Source organism: Monodelphis domestica, chromosome 1 (assembly GCF_027887165.1).
Source record: "Monodelphis domestica isolate mMonDom1 chromosome 1, mMonDom1.pri, whole genome shotgun sequence".
Classification (NCBI taxonomy): Eukaryota; Metazoa; Chordata; class Mammalia; order Didelphimorphia; family Didelphidae; genus Monodelphis; species Monodelphis domestica.
Window position 1 is genome coordinate 116,243,940 of NC_077227.1, and position 22,074 is coordinate 116,266,013.

The 22,074-nt window shown below is 44.9% G+C and overlaps 1 long non-coding RNA gene across 2 annotated transcripts in view; it reads left to right on the forward strand.

Moving 5' to 3' along the window:
• The first annotated feature begins 756 nt into the window (after positions 1 to 756).
• The window catches only part of LOC103093333 (uncharacterized), a 38,594-nt gene continuing 17,276 nt past the window's right edge, over positions 757 to 22,074 (forward strand). The window contains exons 1-3 of one of the 2 annotated variants that reach the window (XR_008913525.1): positions 757 to 1,116; positions 19,032 to 19,151; positions 20,568 to 20,870. This is a non-coding gene — a long non-coding RNA (uncharacterized LOC103093333). Of the gene's footprint in view, positions 1,117 to 18,388; positions 19,152 to 20,567; positions 20,871 to 22,074 lie in introns of those variants that run through there. The other variant, XR_001626793.2, reaches the window with a different exon arrangement.

Sequence of the window (22,074 nt, forward strand, 5' to 3'; positions counted from 1 at the left end):
CTATTTGGTCTTGGTCCCTTTATCACCTTTCAGTTGTTTCTTGTTATGTGTATGTTTGTGTTCCTTCATTCAACAAACCTTTTGCATCCCTAGAATATGGTAGACTATGTGTAGATCTAATTCCTGTCTGCACATACATGTAGTATGTTGGGCCATGAAAAGAAGAGTCTATAGAATGTCATGAGATCAGGAGAGGGACTAAATGTGGTGTTCCTGAACCCGGTCCATGTTTTTCTGACTTTAGGAGTGTTTAAAGGACAGGGATAGCTACTTTAAGGTAGGGAGTGATAGGAAATAAGGTCAGATTTGATGTAGATCCCAGTGGGACAAGGTAGGCTGGAGCCTGGCTGTGAGGGGCCTTAAATCCTAGGCTAGGAGGCTGTGTGGTTTTCTGGGTGCTCGGGGGAGATGAGTGTTTGCAATAAGTGTGTGGTGAGAACGATGGACGTGGAGGATTTGTCAAACGCCTTAGCCTGAGCCCGAGTGTGAGTGCAAATGAGCCTGTGTCTCTGCTTGGCCTCTGTCTGGATTCTGTAGAGTTCCCTCGGTGTCCCCCTGCCTTCAGCCCCGACAGGGTCTTCTGGGGCTGGGGGGGCGCGGGGGCGGGAGGGAAGGCTGCCGGCCTTCTGGCCTGGATGTGAACAGAGTAGTCCCAGGGAGTTGAAGGGGCCGGGGCTGGGGTTAGGCTGGGGAAGTTCCAGGGGGCAGCCGCTGAGAGTGGGGCTGGAAGGGAGGGGATCGAAGAAAGGATGGGGCGTGAGTGGGGGTGGAAAATGGAATTGCCAGCGAGGGTGGAATGAATGGATGGCGGGTTCTCTTTTGTAACCGCGAATAATTAAGATGGATGTGCGGATGGATTAGCTGTCCTGCAAGGTCAGGAGCGGATTGCCGGATCACTCTATTATTCCGCTGCGCTGCAGCCATCGGGCTAACGCCTTTTTCATGATATTTTGAACATCCGCACGGAAAAAACCGAGGAGTGCGCGAGCGATACAAATGGATCGTGCAGTGGAGAAATCCGTCTTCGTCACCGCCGCCGGGGGCCGCCGGGATTAATGCGGCTGAAGGCTCCTCTGGGCTCCGCCAGGGAGACGGGCGGAAAAGCAAGAGAAATTGGTTTGTACCCCTGGGGCTGCGATTGATGGGCCGGGCTGGGCTCGGCCTGGCGGGGCTGGGGCCTCAGTCAGGGGGAGGGGAGGGCGGCCCACAACCTAGAGGAAGAAGCGGGGCCTGGGCCAGACCCCAGAGTCTCCCACCTCCAACCCTGCCTGGAGCATGGAAAGGGAGAGGACCCTCGCCCTCTCCCCAGTCTCCTCTCCTGACCCACGGTGACAATTCACCCTAAAGTGAACCCCTCCCCTTTTGGGCTGGATCCTTGTTAAGGGGAGGGAGTACCCTAAGGCCCCAGGGGGAAATTGGCCAACAGGAAGGGAGGAGCAGTTAGCCACAAGGAATTCTCATTGGGATGGTGAGCCCACACTGACAAGTCAGAGAATAGGGGCCCAGATGTGTACAGGCCAAACCAGCTGTGAGACACACCTCGCGTGAAGAGAGCTCCAATGGGAGGGAAGGAGGAGATGCTACCAATAACTCCCCAAAGACCTTCCATTTTAAAGGAAAGTAAGCGACTTCAAGTCCTGGAGAGTTAGCCCAGTCCCCCAGAGCAGGGAGCTGTAAAGGAGGAGGTAACCATTGATTAGGGAATGCCAGGAGTTGAGGTTGGGGCTATTTTAAAGAAGAGAAAGTCAAACCAGTGGTGGAAGGGGGAGAGTCAGTTATGACAGGTACCAAAAGATGGGTGAGCAATTCCAAAGGGCTAACTTCCATTCCTGGCCAAGTCCCCCTCTCTCGGTTTTCTGGGGTCTTTTATAAGAGCTGCTTTGGGATCATCAGCAATCTGCTCTGGCAGGCTCTGCTTGAATCACTGGTGAAGATCTCTGGGAGGTTGCAGAAGGGGTAGCTTTATTTAACAGAGTGCCATCCAAGGGTAAAGGTTTATGAGGATTGCTCACTCACTTAGGTTAGTCTGTGGGAATGGCTGAGGGTCCATGCCTCTGGGGATGATGGTCTGTTGCCCAATATCTATAGGGATTGTCTGCTGTCTGACTTCTACGTGGATGGCCTGTTGCCTGAGGTAGCTTATTCCCAGTGAGGGTGTCCCTGAGGAGAGGGGTTGCAAATCTGGATAATTCTATCTCCCCGATATCTTACACTGGTCTCCTCTCCACTTATTTGACTATCACCCTAGTTCAGGACTTCATTATCCCTCCTTTGGACCATTGCAGTAGTCTCCCAACTGGTCTGCTTGTCTCCAGTCTCTCCCTTCTCTAATCCATCCTCCACACATGTTGATATTCCTAAAAGCACAGGTCTGACCATGTTATTCTCCTGCTCGAGAAACTCCTGTCTTGTCTATAAGATAAAATGTAGAATACATTTTATATAAATATGTGAAACTTTGATATTAAACAACCTTCACAATATGGTTACAACTTGTCGTCCCAATCCAATTACACATCACTCTCCTTCCAAGTTCTACATTTCATCCAAATCAACTTGCTTGCTCTTTCTGGAATATGACATTCAATCTTCCATACTTGTGTCTTTGTGTAGGCTGGAATGCATTCCCTCCTCATCTCTGCCTCCTAGAATTCCTAACTTCTTCAAAGCTGAGCTCAAGAGCCTCCTTCACCTAAATGAGGCCTTTTCTGATATCTTCAGCTGTTCATCACCCTCCCTACTCCCTAAATTCCTTTGTATATATTTTGTTGACTTACTTATCCTCCTGGTTGAATGTAAGATCCTTCAGGACAGGGTCTATCTTATGCCTGTCTATGTATCCCTAGCTGCTGTTGAACTTAGCAGGCACTTTTGTAAGTGACTGCTGAATGAATGTGGAAAGGGAGACATTGAATGAATGTAGGTGAAATGTGGGCCCAGAGGAGGGAAGGCTATCTCTGGGCTCTGAGCATTAAGATGGTGAAGGAAGGCTTTATAGAAGAGGTAGGACTTGAGTTGGGTCTTAAAGGATCAGAAGGATTTGGAAAAGGAAAGTAGAGGGTGGAATGAATGGCCTCATCCTGGCCCCCCACATCCTTCAAGAAGGCCAGTTAGTCTTCCCCTGAAAGGTAAAGAAAGAGAAGACCCCTGAATCCATATCTCATAGACTCAGCATTGTTAGCTCAGCTGCTGGACCCACAGAGATTTAGTAGCATCATGGTATATACTGTGTTAAACCAGGAGCCAGGAAGACTTAGATCTGGATAATACTCTCTGGCGATGCTTACTAGTTATGGGACCATAGCAAAGTCAGTGGACCTATTTGAGCCTCAGTTTCCTTATCTATAAAATGGAGACAATAGTATCTATAGTATGTACTATCTAAGGTTGTTATGAGGCTCACATGAGATGATATATATGAAGCTCTATATGGTTCCTGTAACTGAGCTCCACCATGAAACACCCAGCTAAATGCTTTGGTTCCTACTATTCTTATCTTGGTTCATAATTGCCCGTGATCTTCAGGAGGCATTTTGCCATTCCTCCTCCAAGCATGTTCCTTCCTTCCCTGATACACACAAACACATAGTGCCTTTTCTTTGAAATTATCTTTTATTTGTATTGTACTTATTTTGGTTGTACAGTCATTTGCATGTTGTCTTCTCCATTTGAGTTTGAATCTCTTAAAGGAAGTGATTTAATTTTTGCCTTTCTTTGTATATCCATCTCTTAGTAGCTAGATGGCACAGTGGATAGAGTGTCATCGGGCCTGGAGGTAGGAAGACTAATCTTCTTGAGTTCAAATCTGACCTTAGGCATTTACTAATTGGGTGACCCTGGACAAGTCACTTAATCCTGTTTGCCATTTGTAAAATGGACTGGAGAAGAAAATGGCAAATCACTCCAGTATTCATGCCCAGAAAACCCCAACAGGGTCATGAGGAGTCAGACATGACTGAACAACAACCCTTAGCATAGTGGCTGGCTTATATGCTAAATGCTCGTTGACCAATTGCATAAAAGGAACCTTAGAGACCATCTAGTCCAACCTAATTTTACAGATGAAGAAATCCAGAAGTAGGGAGGGGGGTTACATGACTTGCCCAAAATCACACAGGAAGTAATCACTGGAGGTAGAATGGGAGGCCAGGGCCTCTGACTCCAGAGGCAGTGCTCTGCCAAGAGGTTCTTAATGAACATCGACCTTGTCTGCCTCTCAAATGGAGTCCTGCTTTGAACCCAAACCACTATGCCTAGATCTTTATTACCTGTTGGTCCAATGTCCCTGACATCTGTGGTTGTCAGACTCCTCTGCTGATCCATCCGTCCATCCATCCATCCAGATAGTTTTCCAGTTACTTTTTGCCGAGTCTTTGTCAGGCATACTGCTCTCCCTTGGGAGATATGACCTTAGTGTCCAGATCCTGATCCTTGTTTGTGCAGAATCTGAACTGACCCATTGCCCTTGGAGCCCCCATACTGGAAGATGGAAGAACTACAGACAGGTGGTTTGCTATAGTAGACTCTTAGCTGGAACTTAAGGTACATAAATTAGTCACTTCCTCTGTCCAAGGAAGGAGGTGATCTCCAAGGTCTCCAGCTCTCAATCTGTGCTCTTTTGAGTCTATAATCAAGTATCTGTTATGTACCAGGCACTATGCTAGGATTCAGACATATGAAAACAAAAATGAAACAAGCCTTCCCTTCAAGCAGCTTATATTCCATGAAGTAAGAGAGCTTATATATAAATAAACATGTACAAAAATACACTCAAGATAAATGGGGGGGGGGTGAAAGGAAGAGAACTAACAGCTAGGAGGGCTTGAAATTGCTTTATGTAGAAGTGAGTGCTTGGACAGCTTTGAAAATAACCAGGGGTTCTAAGAGGTGAGGAGAGTATACCATATATGAGGGATAACTGGTACAAAGGCTCAGGGGTGGGAGAATATACCAGGGTCAACTAGGTGATACAGCAGATAGAGAACCAGACCTGAAGTTGGGAGGACCTGGGTTCAAATGTGATCTTAGACACTTCCTAGCTATGTGACCCTAGGCAAGTCACTTAACCCTGTTTGCCTATCCTTTGCTCTTCTGAATTAGAGTTGTTACTAGGATAGAAAGTAAAGGTTTTTTTTTTTTAATTAGGGAAAAACAAACAAGTAGGTCACTTTTGCAAGGTGAGGTTGGAACCTTTTAAGGCCAAATAGAAAAGCTCATATTCTAGAGCAACAGGGAACTCTTGAAGTTCATTGAGAAGCAGGGTGGCTGGTCACATCTTCACGTTAGGAAAAGTCATTTTGGCAACTGTGTGTGAGTGGTGGATTAGAGGGGGAATATTCTGGAAGTACAGAGAACAATTATCAAGCTATGACAATGGCTCAAAGGTGATGAAGGCCTGAATTAGAGTAGTGGTTGGGTGCATGGAGAAGGCAATGACTGTGAGTGATTTAGGAGTGGAAACAATAAGGTCTGGCCACCTGAGTAGACATGTCGGGTGAGTAAAAGTAAGGCGTCAAGACTAATGCTAAAATGGCCAGCTTGGGTGGCTGGAAGAACAGTGGTGCCTTTGACAGAAATAGGGACTTTGGAAATGAGTGGGCCTGGGGGGAAACCAATGAGATCTATTTTAGATAGGTTGAGACTGATATGTCTTTGGAACAACAAGTTGGGAATAGTCAGTAGGCAGTTGGAAATGCTTACTTGGACCTCAGGGAGAGAATCCAGTACCCAGCATGATAGACTCTAGACCTGAAAGAGACTTTCTAGGCAGATCCCCTCATTTTTCAGATGAGGAACCTGAGATCCAGAGAAAGGAAGTGATCTACCTAATGTCAGGTAGGTACCAGAGCTTGAGTCGTCTGACACCAAATCTAATGCTCCTTCTATTACACTCGGTCTCTAAGCTTGTAGAAGAATGATAGAGGAATAAAATTAGCAAAGATGATTGGTACCAGATTACTGAAGACTTTGGATAGCTGGAGAAGTAGATTTAATTTACCCCTCCAGGAAATGGTTCAGCAGTGGAAGCTTCTTAAATAGTTGAGTGATATAATGAAAACCATGTCTTTAGACAATTCATTCTGGAAGTGCAATCCTGAAGCTGGTGTACTAGAACATGTATGAAACAATTAGGGCCCAGATGAGGACAGTTTCAGTAGAAAAGAGGATGGATTTCAAAGTAAGACATGACAGGATTTGGAGAACTATCAATTCTTTTAAAAACATATTTATTGCATGTTTTGCATAATACACGTACAAACCAGATCAAATTGATTGCCAGCCCTGGGAGGGGGGAAGGGAAGGGAAAGAAGGAGGGAGATAAGTTTTATCATATAACTTAAGAAAACTTGGGTGGAAATTTAGTGCATGTAATTGGTTTAAAAAAAATAAAAGCTGAGTAGTTCAGTAGATTGGGAGCCAGGCCTAGAGATGGGAGGTCCTGGGTTCAAATATGGCCTCAGACACTTCCTAGCTAGCTGTGTGACCCTGGGCAAGTCACGTGACCTCCATTGCCTAACCCTCTTCTGCTTTGGAAACAATTCATAGTATTGATTCTAAGGTGGAAGGTAAGAGTTTTAAAAAATCAAAACTAAAATATACAAATTAAAACAAGAAAAATAAAATATTTATTTCAGGGACATCTTGGTGGCTCTGGGGATTGAGAGCCAAATCCAGAGATGGGAGGTCCTGGGTTCAAATTTGACTTCAGTTCGAGTGATATTATATAGATGAATAACACAAGAGAATTGCTTATGAACTCCAGGAGTGGGGAAGGAGAAAACATGAATCATAGAATCATGGAAAAAGTTTAAAAGTTAAAAATTTAATAGAAAAAAAAATCTGACCTCAGATACTTCCTAGCTGTGTGATCCTGGGCAAGTCTCTTAACCTCCACTGCCTAGCCCTTACCACTCTTCTGCCTTGGAACCAATACACAACTTGATTCTAAGACAGAAGGTAGGGTCTAAAAATATGTATTTATTGCTATCTTATATCGAGCAAGCAAGCAAGCATTTGTTAAGTACTTACTATGTGCCAGACATTGTGCCAAGCCCTAGGGATATTTTTTAAAAAAGTAAAAATAGTCTTTGCAGGGCAGCTGGGTGGCACTGTGGATTGAGGGGCCACACTGAAGTCAGGAGAACCTGGGTTCAAATCTGATCTCAGACACTTCCTATCATGACCCTGGGCAAGCTACCTAATCCTATTTGCCTAACTCTTGCCCTTCTGTCTTAGAGTTACTATGTTACTTAGAGTAACTATGTTACTAAAACAGAAAAGAATGGTTTAAAAAAGAAAAGAATCCTTGCCCTCAAGAAGTTTGTGCACTAAAGAGGACAACATGTAAATAACTAGGCATATGCAAGATATGTAGAATAGATGAGAGGCAATATCAGAGGAATTAATTTATATTTATATATAAATACATTTAAAATAATTTATATCATAATTGTGATATAAATATTTATCTATAATTTCTTCCCCTCTGATTGTACTCTCATCTACTTTGTGTGTATATATGTATATATAAAATCTCTCTCCTTTTCCCTACTGAGCAGGCATTCCTTGTAACAAAGAATGAGAGAAGAAAAAAAAGGTTTAATAAAATTAATATACACACATACACACACAAAGTTCAACACACTCATTGTTTTTTCACTGTACAAATAAGGGAAAGGAGCCAAATTTCCTTATCCTTTCTCTCTGGACAAGCTTGGTTATTTATAATTGTAAAGTGTTAGGTTTCATTTTTTTGTTCTTTCCCTTTACATTGTTGTAGTCATTATGTATATTTTTTTGGTACTGTTTATTTCATTCTGAATCAGTTCATGTAAATCTTCCTAAGATTCCCTGAATTTCCTTATTCTTTCATCCTTTCTTTGCAGTGTAACACTACCCTTATATTCAAGTACCACAATTTACACTCATCACTTTTTCCCTTTCTATTATACACACACCCCAAAACTGAATTTTACAGCCTATGTAAATGGGAGAATGGATGTATCATGGGGAAGACAGGGCATTCGGAAGGAGTAGTGGTTTCTGAGATAAGATGCTTGGTTTGGGGCATGTTAAGTTGGAGGAGTTAGTCAATGAAGAGGAAAAGAGAAGAGATGTTTGCTTGAGCAAGGAGTAGAGTTGAGACAGGCATTTTTAGAATAAGGGACATCTGGATATGGTTGTAAATAAAGGGAGGGCAAGGTTAGGAGGACAAGAGGAAGTAACTAATGAAAGGAACAAGATCTCAAAGGAGGGAGGAGGATGTGGGGTCACCTCAAGCACCTACTATCACTAGGCTAGGCATTGGGGTGGCATGGGATAGAAAAGAGATACAAAATTAGTTAAGAACAGGTAGAACTAAACACTATAAGGAGCAGCTAGTTGGTTTAGTAGAATGAGAGCTGGCCTAGATATAGGAGGTCCTGAGTTCAAAACTGACCTAAGATATTTCTAGCTGTCCAACTCTGGGCAAGTCACTTAATCCCCATTGCCCAGCCCTTAATACTTATGCCTTGGAACCAATACAGTGTTGATTCTAAGACAGAAGATAAGGGTTCAAAAAACAAACCACTGTAGTAATGGGGTGGGGAAGGGAATTAATACAGAGAAGTATAATATGCAATATTACATGACAAGTCTTGAAGATATGAAATACCAAGTGTTCAGTTTGGTTATTCTGAGGAGGAAGGTGACTACTCACTGGAGCATGGGGGAAAACTTTCTTTATAGAGGAGGCACAATTTGGGGAGGGGATTAAAAATGGTTAGGAATTCAGTCAGTGAAGAGAAGGAGGAAGGATCTTACATATCTTGAGAACAAAGACTAAAAGTACAAAGATAGGAAAGTATTATTCATGTTTAGGAAGGGCAAAAAGTCACCCAGTCTGGCTGGAGCAGAGAATGCATGTAGGAGGAAATGCCTGGAAAAGTGGGATGGTACCAAGTTGTAAAGATCAAGCAAACAAACAAACAAAAACCCAAATAATCTTCCAAAAGCACAGATAGCACCTTTTCATTTCTTGCTCAAGAAGCTTCAGCAGAGTCCTGGATTTTCTTTAGTCAAGTCACTTCATCTCTATGAGCCTCAGTTTCCCTTAACTTTAAAGTAGGGGTGGTAATCCCTCACCTACCTCCCTTCATGGGGATGTTGGGAGAATCAAATGCGGGGGTGTACAGGTTTGACAGTCTCCCTATAGGGGAAAAAACATACAGAGAGCAATTTAAAAAATTTAATCTGTATTATTAACATTTTATTAAGTCTAGAAATCAACAAAATAATAAACTAAACCCTGATTTGTAGCACTTGTCAATTCCCAAGATATAAATGCTCCAACAAGGGGGCAGGTAGGTGGCTCAGTGGACAGAGAGCCAGGCCCAGAGACTGAAGGCCCTAGGGTCAAATCTGGCCTCAGACATGTCCTAGCTGTGTGACCCTGAGCAAGTCACTTAACCTCAGGGCCTAGCCCTTGCGGCTCATTTGCCTTCTAAGACAGAAGGTAAGGGCTATCTTTTTAAAAAGAAATTTCAGTAGATCTCTCTAAATCCCTTCACAGCCTAGCTCTCATCTACATTTACAAATTTCTTTCCCATTATGCCCCTTCACAAACTATATATTTCAGCCAAACTAGCCTGCTTACTCTTCCCTCTAGATGCTGTTCTATGCCTTTGTGCTTCGGCAGAAGTTATTCTTCATGCCTGGGAAGTAATCTCTTCTCTATTCTATTTCTTAGATTCAGTTGTAGAAGTGGAAATGATATGGAAGTTGGTAGTTGTGGTGGTGGTGATGGTAGTAGTGGCAATAGGCAGCTGGATGGCACAATTTAATGGAGAGCCAGAAGCTCAAGGAAACATGTGTGACCCTGGGCAAGTCATTTAATCTCTGTCTGGCTCAGCTTCTTCATTTATAAAATAAGGATAATAACAACCTCTAACTCCCAGGGTTGCTCTGAGAATAAAATGAGATAATCTTTTTTTAAACTCTTTTAACTTCTGTCTTAGTGTTGAAATATTATACTGAAGCCCATTTCCCTATAACAGTATCAGTTCTAAGACAGAAGACTGGTAAGGACTAGGCAATGGGGATTAAGTGACTTGTCCAGGGTGACACATCAAGAAAGTGTCTGAAGTCAGATTTTAACCCAGTATCTCCTGTCTCTAAAGTTTATAAAGTTTCTTAGTCATTCTTGAATCTTATAGTTGCAAATTCTTTCTCCTTCCTCAAGTTACCTTGTATTCACTTTTCTGTATGTATGGTTGGGAATAGAATACTTGACTCAAACAGGATTACCTAGTTTTAAGATCACCTCTGATAGGAACTAGCTGTGTCAACTTGAACCAGTCACCTTATCTTAGTGTTTCTGATAACTTCTCAGATTTCTTGATTAGCAAAAAGTAAATCTGTATTGGTGGAAGAAATTCCCCCTCTAGGACCTCTTAGGTGCCCTCCCAACTGAATATTTTCCTTTGTGAATGTTTTATTCCCTTTTTTTTTGTCTTTGCATGCCCTTTGGCTGGAACATAAATTCCAGGTTAATTGAATTAAACATATAATTTCCCAGGGAGGCATCAAATCCCTCCTTCTGCCTTGAGTCCACACAGTTTGTGTCCCAGCCTGACCCATGAAGAGCCTGAATAACACATGCCTACTTGGAAGTTCTTCCTCCTTTCTAACCTCTGTCCCTCTTGCTGCCTTCAGCAGAGATGAGGAGTGGATTCTCTTCCTCTCTCTTACTAATGGAGCAGAGAAAACAGTCAGTCAATCAAAGGACAAGTCTCTCCTGACAATTGCCCCCTTCTAAGCCTGTATGATGAGACAGAGAAGGAGAAACCATGGCCCTTGCCCTCCAGGATTACACAGTCTAATTGTGAACTCATATGCCACAAAGCTGTGCCATGTTAAGTGCCAACCAAGTGGTACAAAAAGTAAAATCCATGGGAGCCCAGAGGAAGGCTGGGATGGTCCAAGAAGACTTCCTGGAGGTAGAGGTACTTGAACGGGGTTCTGAAAACTAGATAAGATTTGTTTGGACCCCCAAGGGGAGCATTCTGAGTGAGGAAGCATCTTGAATAAAGGCACAGTCAGGAACTGTCATGGTAGAGGGCAGGGAGCAGAGAGGAGGCCCTCCATGCAGGAGCAGAAAAGAGTAAAAGTAGGTTTAGAGTTCTCAGTCTCCTTTGGTCTTCAAAAAAGCCAGGGAAGGGAGTAGGTGGGGAGGGAATAGGCATTTCTATAGTGACTCCTCTGTGCCAGGCCCTGTACTGAGCACTTTTCCCAAATATTATCTCATCTGAGATAGTCAGGGAAATCTCTGATATTTCACTGTCTCTTGAGAATCCTCCTTCATCCCAAGCCTAGGAGTGTGGGAAGGCTGCTGATCATGGAAGCAGTCCTCAGGTGCCTTGAGCTCCCTCTCTGGCCACCCCCAGACCAGGCTAGCCTCACTGTGCCCCGGTGCTCCCCCAGCCAGAGACCCTGTGCACAAATCCCCATCCATCTGTCCTGGCTGCCCTGCGGGTCACCGCCTCCCCACTGCCGGGCAGCAGCGGCAGGCTCCTTCGATGATGGATGGCCCGCCCCAACGTACATATTATTATGAAATGGGTTTATTACACTCTAAATCTCCCGCTAATGTGCCGCTGTTTAATCCCCTTATCCAATTCTCAGTCTCTCAGGCTTGGCCGAAGCTCACTCCACCCAACTCTGGGCCTGAAGGGTTTATTGGATAATTCCTGACAAGGAGGGGAAGTAAGAGGAGGAAAGTTGGGGATCAGGGAGACCAGTAGGGGTGGGCAAATGGGTCACAGCAGTCCAGTACTGACATCCACTGTATGGGACTGGGGTTGAGGCTGAATCCAAAAGACAAAACTGAGGACCCTTGTGAATGTGGGGACTCCTGGGGCCTGGATCTCAGGAGCTCAAGGCCATTGGTTCTTTTTTTGGCCCCTAGTCTCTTACTTTTTGTTTCTGAGTGTACCTCTCTGTCTCTCTGTCTTTCTGTCTGTTCACCTCCTCCTTTTTCTTCCTAAGAAACTCCCTCTTAAATATAGACTATGGCCTGGATGAAGGGGTCTCATTCTACTAAACTGGGGTGGGGAGGATTGGTGACCCCTGATTCCCCCTCATCTTTAACCAAGTTCCCCACTCCCCTGGGGCTCATTTATCTATGGATGCCATTTTGTGTCATTTACAAGCACTAGGGCCCCACACCCCATTACCAGCTCCCCCTTACAATTCTCTTTTCCCAACTCCTGACTTCCTCCTCTGACACCAGCAGGTTTCCCCACTCCCTCTTTCCTCTACTTACCCATGCTATTTCTTTTATCTGATCTCTGCTCTCCTTGCCTGTCTCTGGCCTTTCCTCTCTTCTCTAGCATCTTCCCTCTCTTTGTCTCACAATCTCTTTCGATCTCCTTCCTTCTCTCTCTCTTTCTCTAGCCTTCGACGCCTTTTCCGGTCTCTCCCTCTCTTTTTTTCCTGGAACAGTCCCTCTCTCTCTTTCTCTCTGGCCCTCCTTCCTTCCCTTTGGCCCTCCCTCCCTCCCTCTCTGGGTGTCTCTCTCCCTCTGTCTCTCCCCTTGTCTCTCTGAGCAGTCCCTCTCCACTCTGACACACCAGCCTGTACCACATCCAAGGCTTCCTGCTGTCAGCTGGGGAATAGATAAAGATAAATGATATTATGTTAAATTCCACTTAATGACAAATTTTTAATTTTCTGAACATGGTCATTTTCTGGCTAGTGAATCAAGTGTAGGGAGCTAATTACATGAAGATCTGAACAAAAATAACTCCTAATTTTCAAGGATAATGGAAGAGAAATGTTGGAGATTAATGGCACTATTTATCTTTTTTAAATTTCTATCTTTCTCTGTGATAGCCGTGCTCCCCAAGGAAAATATTCATAAAATGAAATTGAAGTCGTAACTTAATAGGTTATTAAAATTTTTGAGTGCATATCACTTTCCTTCCGCAGCACTGTAAATTTAAATTGAAGTTTGCGGCTCCCCGAGTCACCAGCGGAGTTTTTTTTATGATGGCACAATAGAGGGAAACATGCATCTTTGTCAAGAGGTATTTGCTAGTCTAATTTTATGGCAGGCCGGATTATCAGACGGGAATGTCAGCGCCGGGGGAGGCTGACAAGCCCGCAGCCGCCAGCGATGTGTTTCCATTAGCGCCCGGAGCCGTCCGGGGTTTCTCCGGACTCTTATTTTCCATTTCAGTCTTTTATCTTGATTTAAAGTGAGGGCGCCCAATATTCAGGGCCTGTCATTTTTCTCCCTCTCCCTCTTCCTCACTTTCTCCCCTCCCACTCTCCTCTCTGCTTCCTTGCTCTCTGCCCCTCTCTCTTTCATCTCTGTCTCTCTCCTGTTATCTCTCCGTCTCTACTCCGCGCCCCCCCTCCCCCCCCCCACTCCCGGCCGACTCCTTTCTCCTGTTTGGGAGATTCACTGTGGGGATAGTGCCCCAAGGGGAAGGGGCGACAATAACAGGAGAAAGGGGGAAGAGAAAAAAGAAGGAGCACCATGAGAGTTGGTTATAAATTTGAGGACTGCGGCCCCCTCCCCTTGGGCCTATCAAATGGACACTCTAATGTGAGCCGCCTGTGTATTTGTTCGTGTGCCTGTGAGGGGCTCTGCAGACAAGAAGCCCATCAGGCCCCCTAATTGAGTGTTAATGGAGTTGGGGGGAGGGAGGGGAGCGCAGCTGGCGGCTCAGGGGACCTCGGGGCAGTGAGAATTATCACCATTCTCTGTCTCTGTCTCTATTTCTGTCTCTGACTATTTCCATCTCTCTCTCTGGGGCTGGCCCTCTCTCTCCATTCCCATCTCCATAGGGCTCTCTGTTGCTCCCTCTTTTTCCATCTGTCTCTCTCCATCTCGATTTCCATCTATCTCAGGGTCCCATCCCTTTCGGAACTTGCTTGGACTGTCTCTAGCCCACCCAGCACCCCCTTCTGAACTCCCTCACCTCTGTCAGTGACATCATCTCCCACTCACTAGGGCTCAAAGTTCTGAGTAGTCTTGCAATCAAGCACCCATTCTCATTGATTCTACTTGATTTCTCCCACCTGTCTGCTTCTCTCCTTTATCCAGGCCAGTCTGTTTCACCAACCTACCTGGTCTAGGGGGATACTCTAATCTTTGGTCTCCCTGATTCCAGCCTTTGTTATTCCCAGGATTTTAGAAATAATCCAGGCCAACCTCTCTTTCTGCATGGCAGGAAACTAAAGTCTGGAGAGGGGAACTGACAGCCGAGCCAAGATCTGAGTTCAGGTCCTCTGACTCCAAATCTACCTCTCTTTCTAGTGCTGCACATGAATACTGGCATTTCTGAATATATTGTCAGATTAACCTTTTTATTTTAATTTTTAGACTTTTTCCCCATGGTTCCATGATTCATGTTTTCTCCTTCTCATCCCTCCCCCCTCTCTGGGTTCACAAACAATTCCACTGGGTTATACATACACACATAAATACATTTAGATTAGCCTTCTTAGTATACTGCTTTGCTCATGTCATTTCTCTGCTTTAAAATGTTCAGTGGCTCCCTAGTAGATAAAGTTCACTTGTCTTAGGAGTGTCGAGTTCAAGGCTCTCTTCAATCTGATCCCAGTTCACCTCTTCTGCTGTTTCTTTGGCTCTCTTGTGTGCACTCAGCTCTAATTAGGTTCATGGACCACCATTCCCACAGAACATCAGCTTCATTACCACAACTGTTATGCCTTTACTCATACTTCACTTTCCTCTAACTTATACCCATGCTTCAAGGTCCAGATTAAGTTTCACCTCTTCCATAAAGCCTTCCCTGACCACTCGCACACACACTGATCTCTCCCCTTCCTTGGCTCCTAAGGCACTGAGAATCTATGCTATTTATTCTATATGATTTATCTATACTATATCTATACTAATTATTCAGTACTGGTCATATGCTATGTGATGCCTCATATTGTCAGATAAATGTTTTGTGGTGTTGGCCTTCTCTCTCCAATTAGATTGTGAGCTCTTTGGGGCCAGGAGTGAGGTCTTCAGAGGGGTCTATCTCCTCCTCTTCTTTCTTCTTCATATCACAACTGACCCCAAGGCTGGGCATACAGTAGGCATCAGAAAATATATGTTGAACTGAGTTAGCTTATGCCCATTCCCTCCAACTAGACAGACTGTGAGCTCCTTGGGACCAGGAATGGCATCTTCATAGAGGTCTATCTCCTTTCTTTCTCCCTTCTCTTTCCTTCTCTTATTTCTCTTCTATATCACAACCAAATACGAGGTTGGGCATACAGGAGATATCAGAAAATAACATGGACTACCGGTTATGCCCATCACCTCTAGAAAGTTTCATGAACTTAATCATGTGTGAAAGCCATTATCACATATCACATGAGTAATAACAATAATAGCCAGAACTTACATAGCACCTTAAAATTTTACTTTATATATGCTAACTCATTTGAATCTCACAACAATCTTAGGAGGTAGGTGCTATTGTTATCTATTTTACAGATGAGGAAACTGAGGCTGAACACAATTAAGTGACTTGTCCAGGAACACAGCCAGTATCCAAACTTGTGTCATCTTGATTCCTAGTCCACTACATCATCTACCTACCATGTGTTACTGCCATTCATGACTCAAGCACTGTATGTGGCATTTTGGTAGAACCTTGGAGTGGAAGTCAAAGCTCAAAAAATTGTAAAACCATAAACTATGAGGGCTGGAAGAAACTTTAGAGGTGGTGTTGGAGAGTCTTTTCAGTCATATCCAACTCTTCATGACCCCATTTGGGGGTTTTCTTGGCATACTCACTAGAATGGTTTGCCATTTCCTTCTTTGTGCTATTCCATTCTCCTCTTACTTTAAAGGTAATTTAGCCTGAGTACTTAAGTTTACAGAGGAGCTGGCAGTAAGTCATAAGACAAGTCATATGATGATAGTGTTGAGATTAGAATCCAGGTCTGTTGACTTTCAATTGAGAACTCTTCACTCTTCCATTTTGGCTTCTAGGCCTTGGTTCTTCTTCTGACTCTGCATGTCTCTTGGGGCTCATCATTTCCCCTCCCTTGCTGCCTCAGTTTTCACATATGTAAAATGAGGAGAGATGTCTATCTTCTATGTTTGACTTTGAGAGTTGTGTTGTTGAGTTGAGAGTTGAGAGAGTTGAGAGTACCTCCTTGAGCTTTTTAGGACTTTCTGGGTTTCTTGCTATTGCTAGCATCATAGGATCATGAGTCATAGCAAGTTGCCTGGCATATAATAGGCACATAATAAATACTTGTTAAAAATGTGTTTAAACCCAGACATTAATATTGAAATGGGAGCTTAGAAATAATTTGATCCACTTTGATCATTTTACATATGAAGAAACTGAGGCCCAAAGGGGAAGTATATGGTCATAGAGGTCATAAGTAAGAGTTGAGATTTGTAACCAGGGCCTCTGACTTCCTGCTGAATAACCCAAAGGCCTGCTGAGCTCTGTCCATTTATTGAACAGGGCACAGGGGCCACCCTAGGTGTGCCAGCTCTACCATATTGCTGACCCACTGTGACAGGTTGGCTCCTGTGTGGCAGTCTCTGTCATGCCCTGTGTCGTGGGCCTGTTGTTGGCTTATGCCATTTCCACTTGGCTGCACGTGCCACACAGGTCAGGTGGCTGTGGCCAAGACTGCCCCCACTTCGTGTTTAGCAGTGGAGCTGAGCAGAGTCTGTGTCTGGTTCCCCAGCCACAGTCTCTCGTTAGAAAGAAATTAAAAGCCACTCAATTTTGGCTAATATCCCTCTGAAGGCCTTTAACTCCACCTGTGACTAACCCATTCATAATCGCTCCCGTTTAGTGGCTCAGGCTGATGGAGCCGCAATTAATTTGGGAGGAGAGATAAACGGCCGTTCCTCTTTGTCTCCCTTTCCTTCCTCCGTCCCCTTCTTCCTCTCTACTGCAGTCAGCCCCTCTCACATGGGCTCTGTCTCAGTCTGTCTCTAACAGACACACTGTCTCTCCATCTCTTTTTTGTCTCTGTTGGTCCCTCTTCCCCCCCTACTCAATGTCTGCCTTTCTCTCTGTCCCTCTCTTTGTCTCTGCCTTTGACAGTCTCTTTTCATCTTGTCTCTTTCTCTCTTTTGATGTCTTTCTTTCTGTCCATTTATTTTACAAATACCTATCAAGTTCTTATTTTGTACAGTGCACCATGCTAGGCTCTGTGAGGTGACACAAAGATAAAAAAAAAGAAATGATTCCTGTTTTTCACAAAGCTTCTACCTCAGCTTCTGTGTGCTGGGTCTCCATCATTCTCTTGGTGTCCCACTTCATGTCCCTCTGTCTTTGCCTGAGCTGTTCTGTCTCTCTTCCATCCTAAGTCTCTTTCCTTCCATTTCTTTTCTTTTAGTTGCCTCCCTATTAATTCTACCTCTGCCTCCTCTGTCTTGGTTTATCTCTTTGTGTTTGTCTGTTCATCTCTGTGTCTGTCTTTCTGTCAGTTCTGTGTTTCTCACAGTCCTCTCTCCTCCCTTGTGACTATCCACTCTTCATCTCTTTTCTGGGTCCCTCAGGGCCCCCTTTTTTTCTAGACACATCTCCCTTCTCCTATATCCACCCCCACATCTACCCCTCTGTGCCCCAACAATACAGGTCCCTTTGTCTCCCCCTCCCCCCTGGATGATTATTAATGATAAAAGCTCAAACATCACATCAGTAATTTCTGAGTGAGTTTTGCAATGAAACTGGGGCCTCCTCAGCCCCTCCCGAGTCCCACAAATTCTACTTTTGCAATTTCACGCCTTTGGTTATCACCAGGCTGCTCCGTCCCTCTCTGCCTCCCCGCTCCCCGCCCCCCCTGGAGAGAGCACTTAAGCTTGTTTTCATTCCCTTCTTCTTTATTTTTTTAATGTCCACTCTCTCCGGAGTCAGTAATGTTCTCCCTCTCTTTCCTCTCCCATTTTCTGCTAATTCTGCGCCATCTGCCTCAGCATCTGTTAAAAATAAAATTTCACTCGCACACTGAGAAAGCCCTCCCTGCCCCTCTCCCCCCGCCCAGCCCCCCAGCTTTGGTACTGGGCCGTCAGATGCTGCCTCCTCTCCTGGGATCCACCCCCCAGTCCCTAGTCTGGACTGAAGAGAAGAGAACACCACAGGGGGTGAGCTGGTGGGTGGACCAGAGGGTGGGGTCAGCACCAGGAGGGAAGGAGATGGGGCAGGAGCCTTTACAGTCCCCACCCACTTACCTGTGCTTCATCTGGCTAGGCAGGACTCTAAATTGCAGCAACAGGATCACCTGGACAGGTGGGTGCCAACAGGTTGGGGTGGGAAGGGTGGCACAGCCAATGGGATGGCCCTGCCTTTTCCAGGACTGTCTTTTTGTGAAGGGGATGGGGTGGGTGGGCATGGATACACTTAGACTCCTTTTTACAGTGGTGTGGCCCAGAGATAGTCTGTTTCTGTGTTCATGACTTTAAGGAGGTTAGAGGTGAGTATATCCTTAGACTCCCCTTCCTCTGTGGATTGGGTTGGTTGTGGGACAAGATCTCTGTGTGTGACTATATAACTATATATGTCCCCAGACTCTTCCCCAGAGGGGCTTAGAGTTTGGCTGGGGTGCAGGGCTCTCTGTGCCCAGCTGTTCCTCTCTAGTTCCAGAGCTATTTGAGGTTCAGGAACCACGGGGAAGAGGGAGAAAGGATTTCTCATAACCCATGATTTTTAAGAGGTAGAAATCTCTGGATATGACAGAGCAGGCTCTCAGGTTTTAAAGGATTGCTGTGTCAAGTTATGTGTTGTATCTTTTGGTGATTGTGTACATGCCTAAAATTATATTAATTCCATATGACTCTGTGTATGTACCAATGAGGTTTTTATGACTGCACATATATTTGGGGGAGATATTTTTAATTTTTTTGGTGTATATTTTTTATGGTGGTGTGTACTGTTTCATGTAATCATATGAGTATATTGTTATATGTGTATATGTGTAAATGTGTATCTGATTCCTTCCTTGTATGTTTGTATGTCTGCGGCCATCATTGCCTGCATTACATATGAAAGAACATGTGAAAGAACACATCCAGGCAGCTAGGTGGCACAATGGAAAGAATGCTGGGCTTGGAGTTAAGCAGATGTGAATTTAAATTCTACCTCTCATACCTACTAGCTATGTAAACCTGGGTAAGTCATTTAACCTCCTTAAGCCTCAGTTTTCTCATCTGTATAATGGGAGAGGGCATACTCAATGGCCTCTAATTCAGCTCTTAATCTATGATCTCATGATCTATGTGCTATATTACATGAGCCTAGCTATGTACATAGTTTATTAGCTATAGAGAACATCTTCACAGTGTACATAGCTATGTATAGGCATGTCAAGAGAATTTCGCTTATTTACAGTCTTAGCAGGTTTATAGAGACCTTGTTATGGGTGTTTACAAATATGTTGGGCTTGTCCAAGCATATGAAGTATGTTGGAGGGGGTGGTTGTCAGACTTCAGAAACTAGAGCATCTCACTATAGAAAGAGTAGCTATATAACAACCTTATTTGATGTTTGTATTGATCTCAGAATGCTCCTCTAGCCCTTACTTCCTCACTTCAATCCCCTTCCAGTCATTTTTCAGCTTGGTCTGGCTCTTTGTGACCCCATTTGTTTTGGGGGGGGGGGGTTGGCAGAGATACTTCAGTAGTTTGCCATTTCTTTTTCCAGCTTATTTTACAGATGAGGAACGGAGGCCAATAGGTTTAAATGACACACCCAGGGTCACACAGCTAGAAAGTGTCTAAAGCCACATTTGAACTCTGGTCTTCCTGATTTCAGGCCCTGCTCCATATTCACCCAGTCACTTAGCTGCACTCACCACAAATCCTTTACTTTTATTTTCTATATTCTAACCTAAAAACTCCTGTAGTCCCTTCAACCCCAATCCCAATCCTAGGTCATCAAAGCACCTGATGTTGTCCTCCCAATACATCAGCACAGCCCTGATCCCCCACAAGAGTAATCTCCTGCCTCAGCCCTTAGTCTATTTCAGTTCTCTAAATAAGTGCCTGCCTATTACTCCTCCAGTTCTCTTTATTCCAACTGTACATCCATCCATCTCAGTGTACAGGCTCTCCCATTTTGGCCCCCAGTTCCTCCTATGGCCCTGCATTTCCTCAAGCCAGTCATTAAATCCCAGAATCCAAACTCCTAAAGCCCTCCACAGGCTCACAATTTCTCATCCTGTTTCATAATCCCTTCAACCACACCATCTCTCAGCTCTGTCCTTTAAATCAACCTCTAATTTCTCAGCTGGGCCCCCTAAAGAATTTACTTTTTGAGTTAGGCTGAAGGAGTCAGTAACAAAGGAGAAGGGGCCCAAGGAGGATACTCTTAAAGATGCTTGGAGACTCCCTGGGGACCACAAGTCTTCCCCACTGCTCATCTGGTTCGTAGAAAGTTTCACAAGTGTTTTATGTGAGACAAGGGAAAGAAACAGTTTCACTTCTCTTTCATTTTCCTTACTCCTAGTTTTGGAGTATCATGGAGGTGGCATTTTAACCACGCCCAACAATAGCCCTTTTTCTCTCAGCCGGTCTGAATTTCTTCCAGGCTCCCTCTCCCGATTCTTCCTTTGGAGCTTCATGGTAGGACGGAGGAGAAAGCTGCCACCGGGCTGAAGAAAAATCATCCATAAATGGGAAAATGATTTTCTGGCGCTTCCGAAGAAATTCAGACTAACCTTTTGGAGCCGGATAACCTGGGAGCCCCGGGCACGTGCCACGAGAGCCTATTGGATTATCCACTTTCCATCCCTTGCTCTACCCAGCTCCACTCTCTTTACACAAGCGTAATACTTGATGGACACGGAAGACACTGTAATCCCTTTATGCCCCGAGGGGAGCAGCCGCATTGGTGAGACAGATTTTTACAAAACGTTTTGACCCTGTCTCTCTCCCTCGCGTCTCCCATCCTGACCCCACCCCCTCGCATCAGTGTCAAGTAATTAAATCAGCCTCCGCGGGGCGGCGGGCTAGGCTCCAGGCGAATGGCTCAGATGGACCAGGCTTGGCCCCTAAGCCTGAACAGACGAGCCGTAAGGAGGGGCCTTTGGGGGACCACGAACCCAAGCTCCGGGGCTGCAGGAAACCACTGAATTCTGGCAGGGCCCAAGCCAGAGAAAAGCTTCACTTGCTGCTGACCCGTTTGACTCTTGATCCGGCCTCCCTCAGACCTTATTATTTCTTTCCGCCCCAACTACCTAACTCACTCCTCCCACCCCCGACCTATTCTTCAGACTGGAAGACTAATGTATGATTCCTTTTCCTCTGGTATCTTCAGTCCATCTTGCAGCCTGTAAAACTGAGGCTCAATAAACCCTATCCCCTCAAGTTCCTGCATGAGCTGGGGGCGAGCAGTGTGGTGGTTAGAGGAACGAGACAATTCTAGAGCGATTTCTCTGATTTAGGAGCTGAGTGAGAGCAGTTGTCTCTGAAAGTGCCTTGTGACTGCTCTGGGAGATCAGGAAGTAGGTAATTGGGGTTGAGGATGTAAATAATCCTTCCTCTCTCAAAGCCAGCCGCACCCCCGCCTCTGTCCAAGGTGCTGAGAGCCTTTAGCGGCACTACTCTCCAAATGTGTGTATCTGACATTTTTATCACTTTGATTCCTAAAAGTGAAATTCATTGCCCACAGTTAGACAAGCCCGTATGTGAATGTGTGTGCAGGGGGAAGGTGGGAGAGAGGGGAGAGAGGGGGGGAAAGAGAGAGAGAGAGTGTGAGAGAGAGAGAGAGAGAGAGAGAGAGAGAGAGAGAGAGAGAGAGATTGAGATTTACTTAGGCTTCCTTATTCCACTTCCTTTCCACTGAACCATGCTGTGTATGTGTATTTGTGTGGCACTGCCATCAGTTCTGGAGGATGGATGCCTTTATTTCCTCCTTGTTGTTTCTGGTCCAGGAGTCTACCCAGTGGAGTCCCACCTGAAAATACCAGAATATGGCAACACACAGAACCATCCCTTCAGCTGGTTGGATATTCTCAAACTCAGAGCCAATTCTTTCTGTTGATTGTTGGCCTTACAATGAAAATGGCTAAACAATGGGCCAGTTGCAATACAAA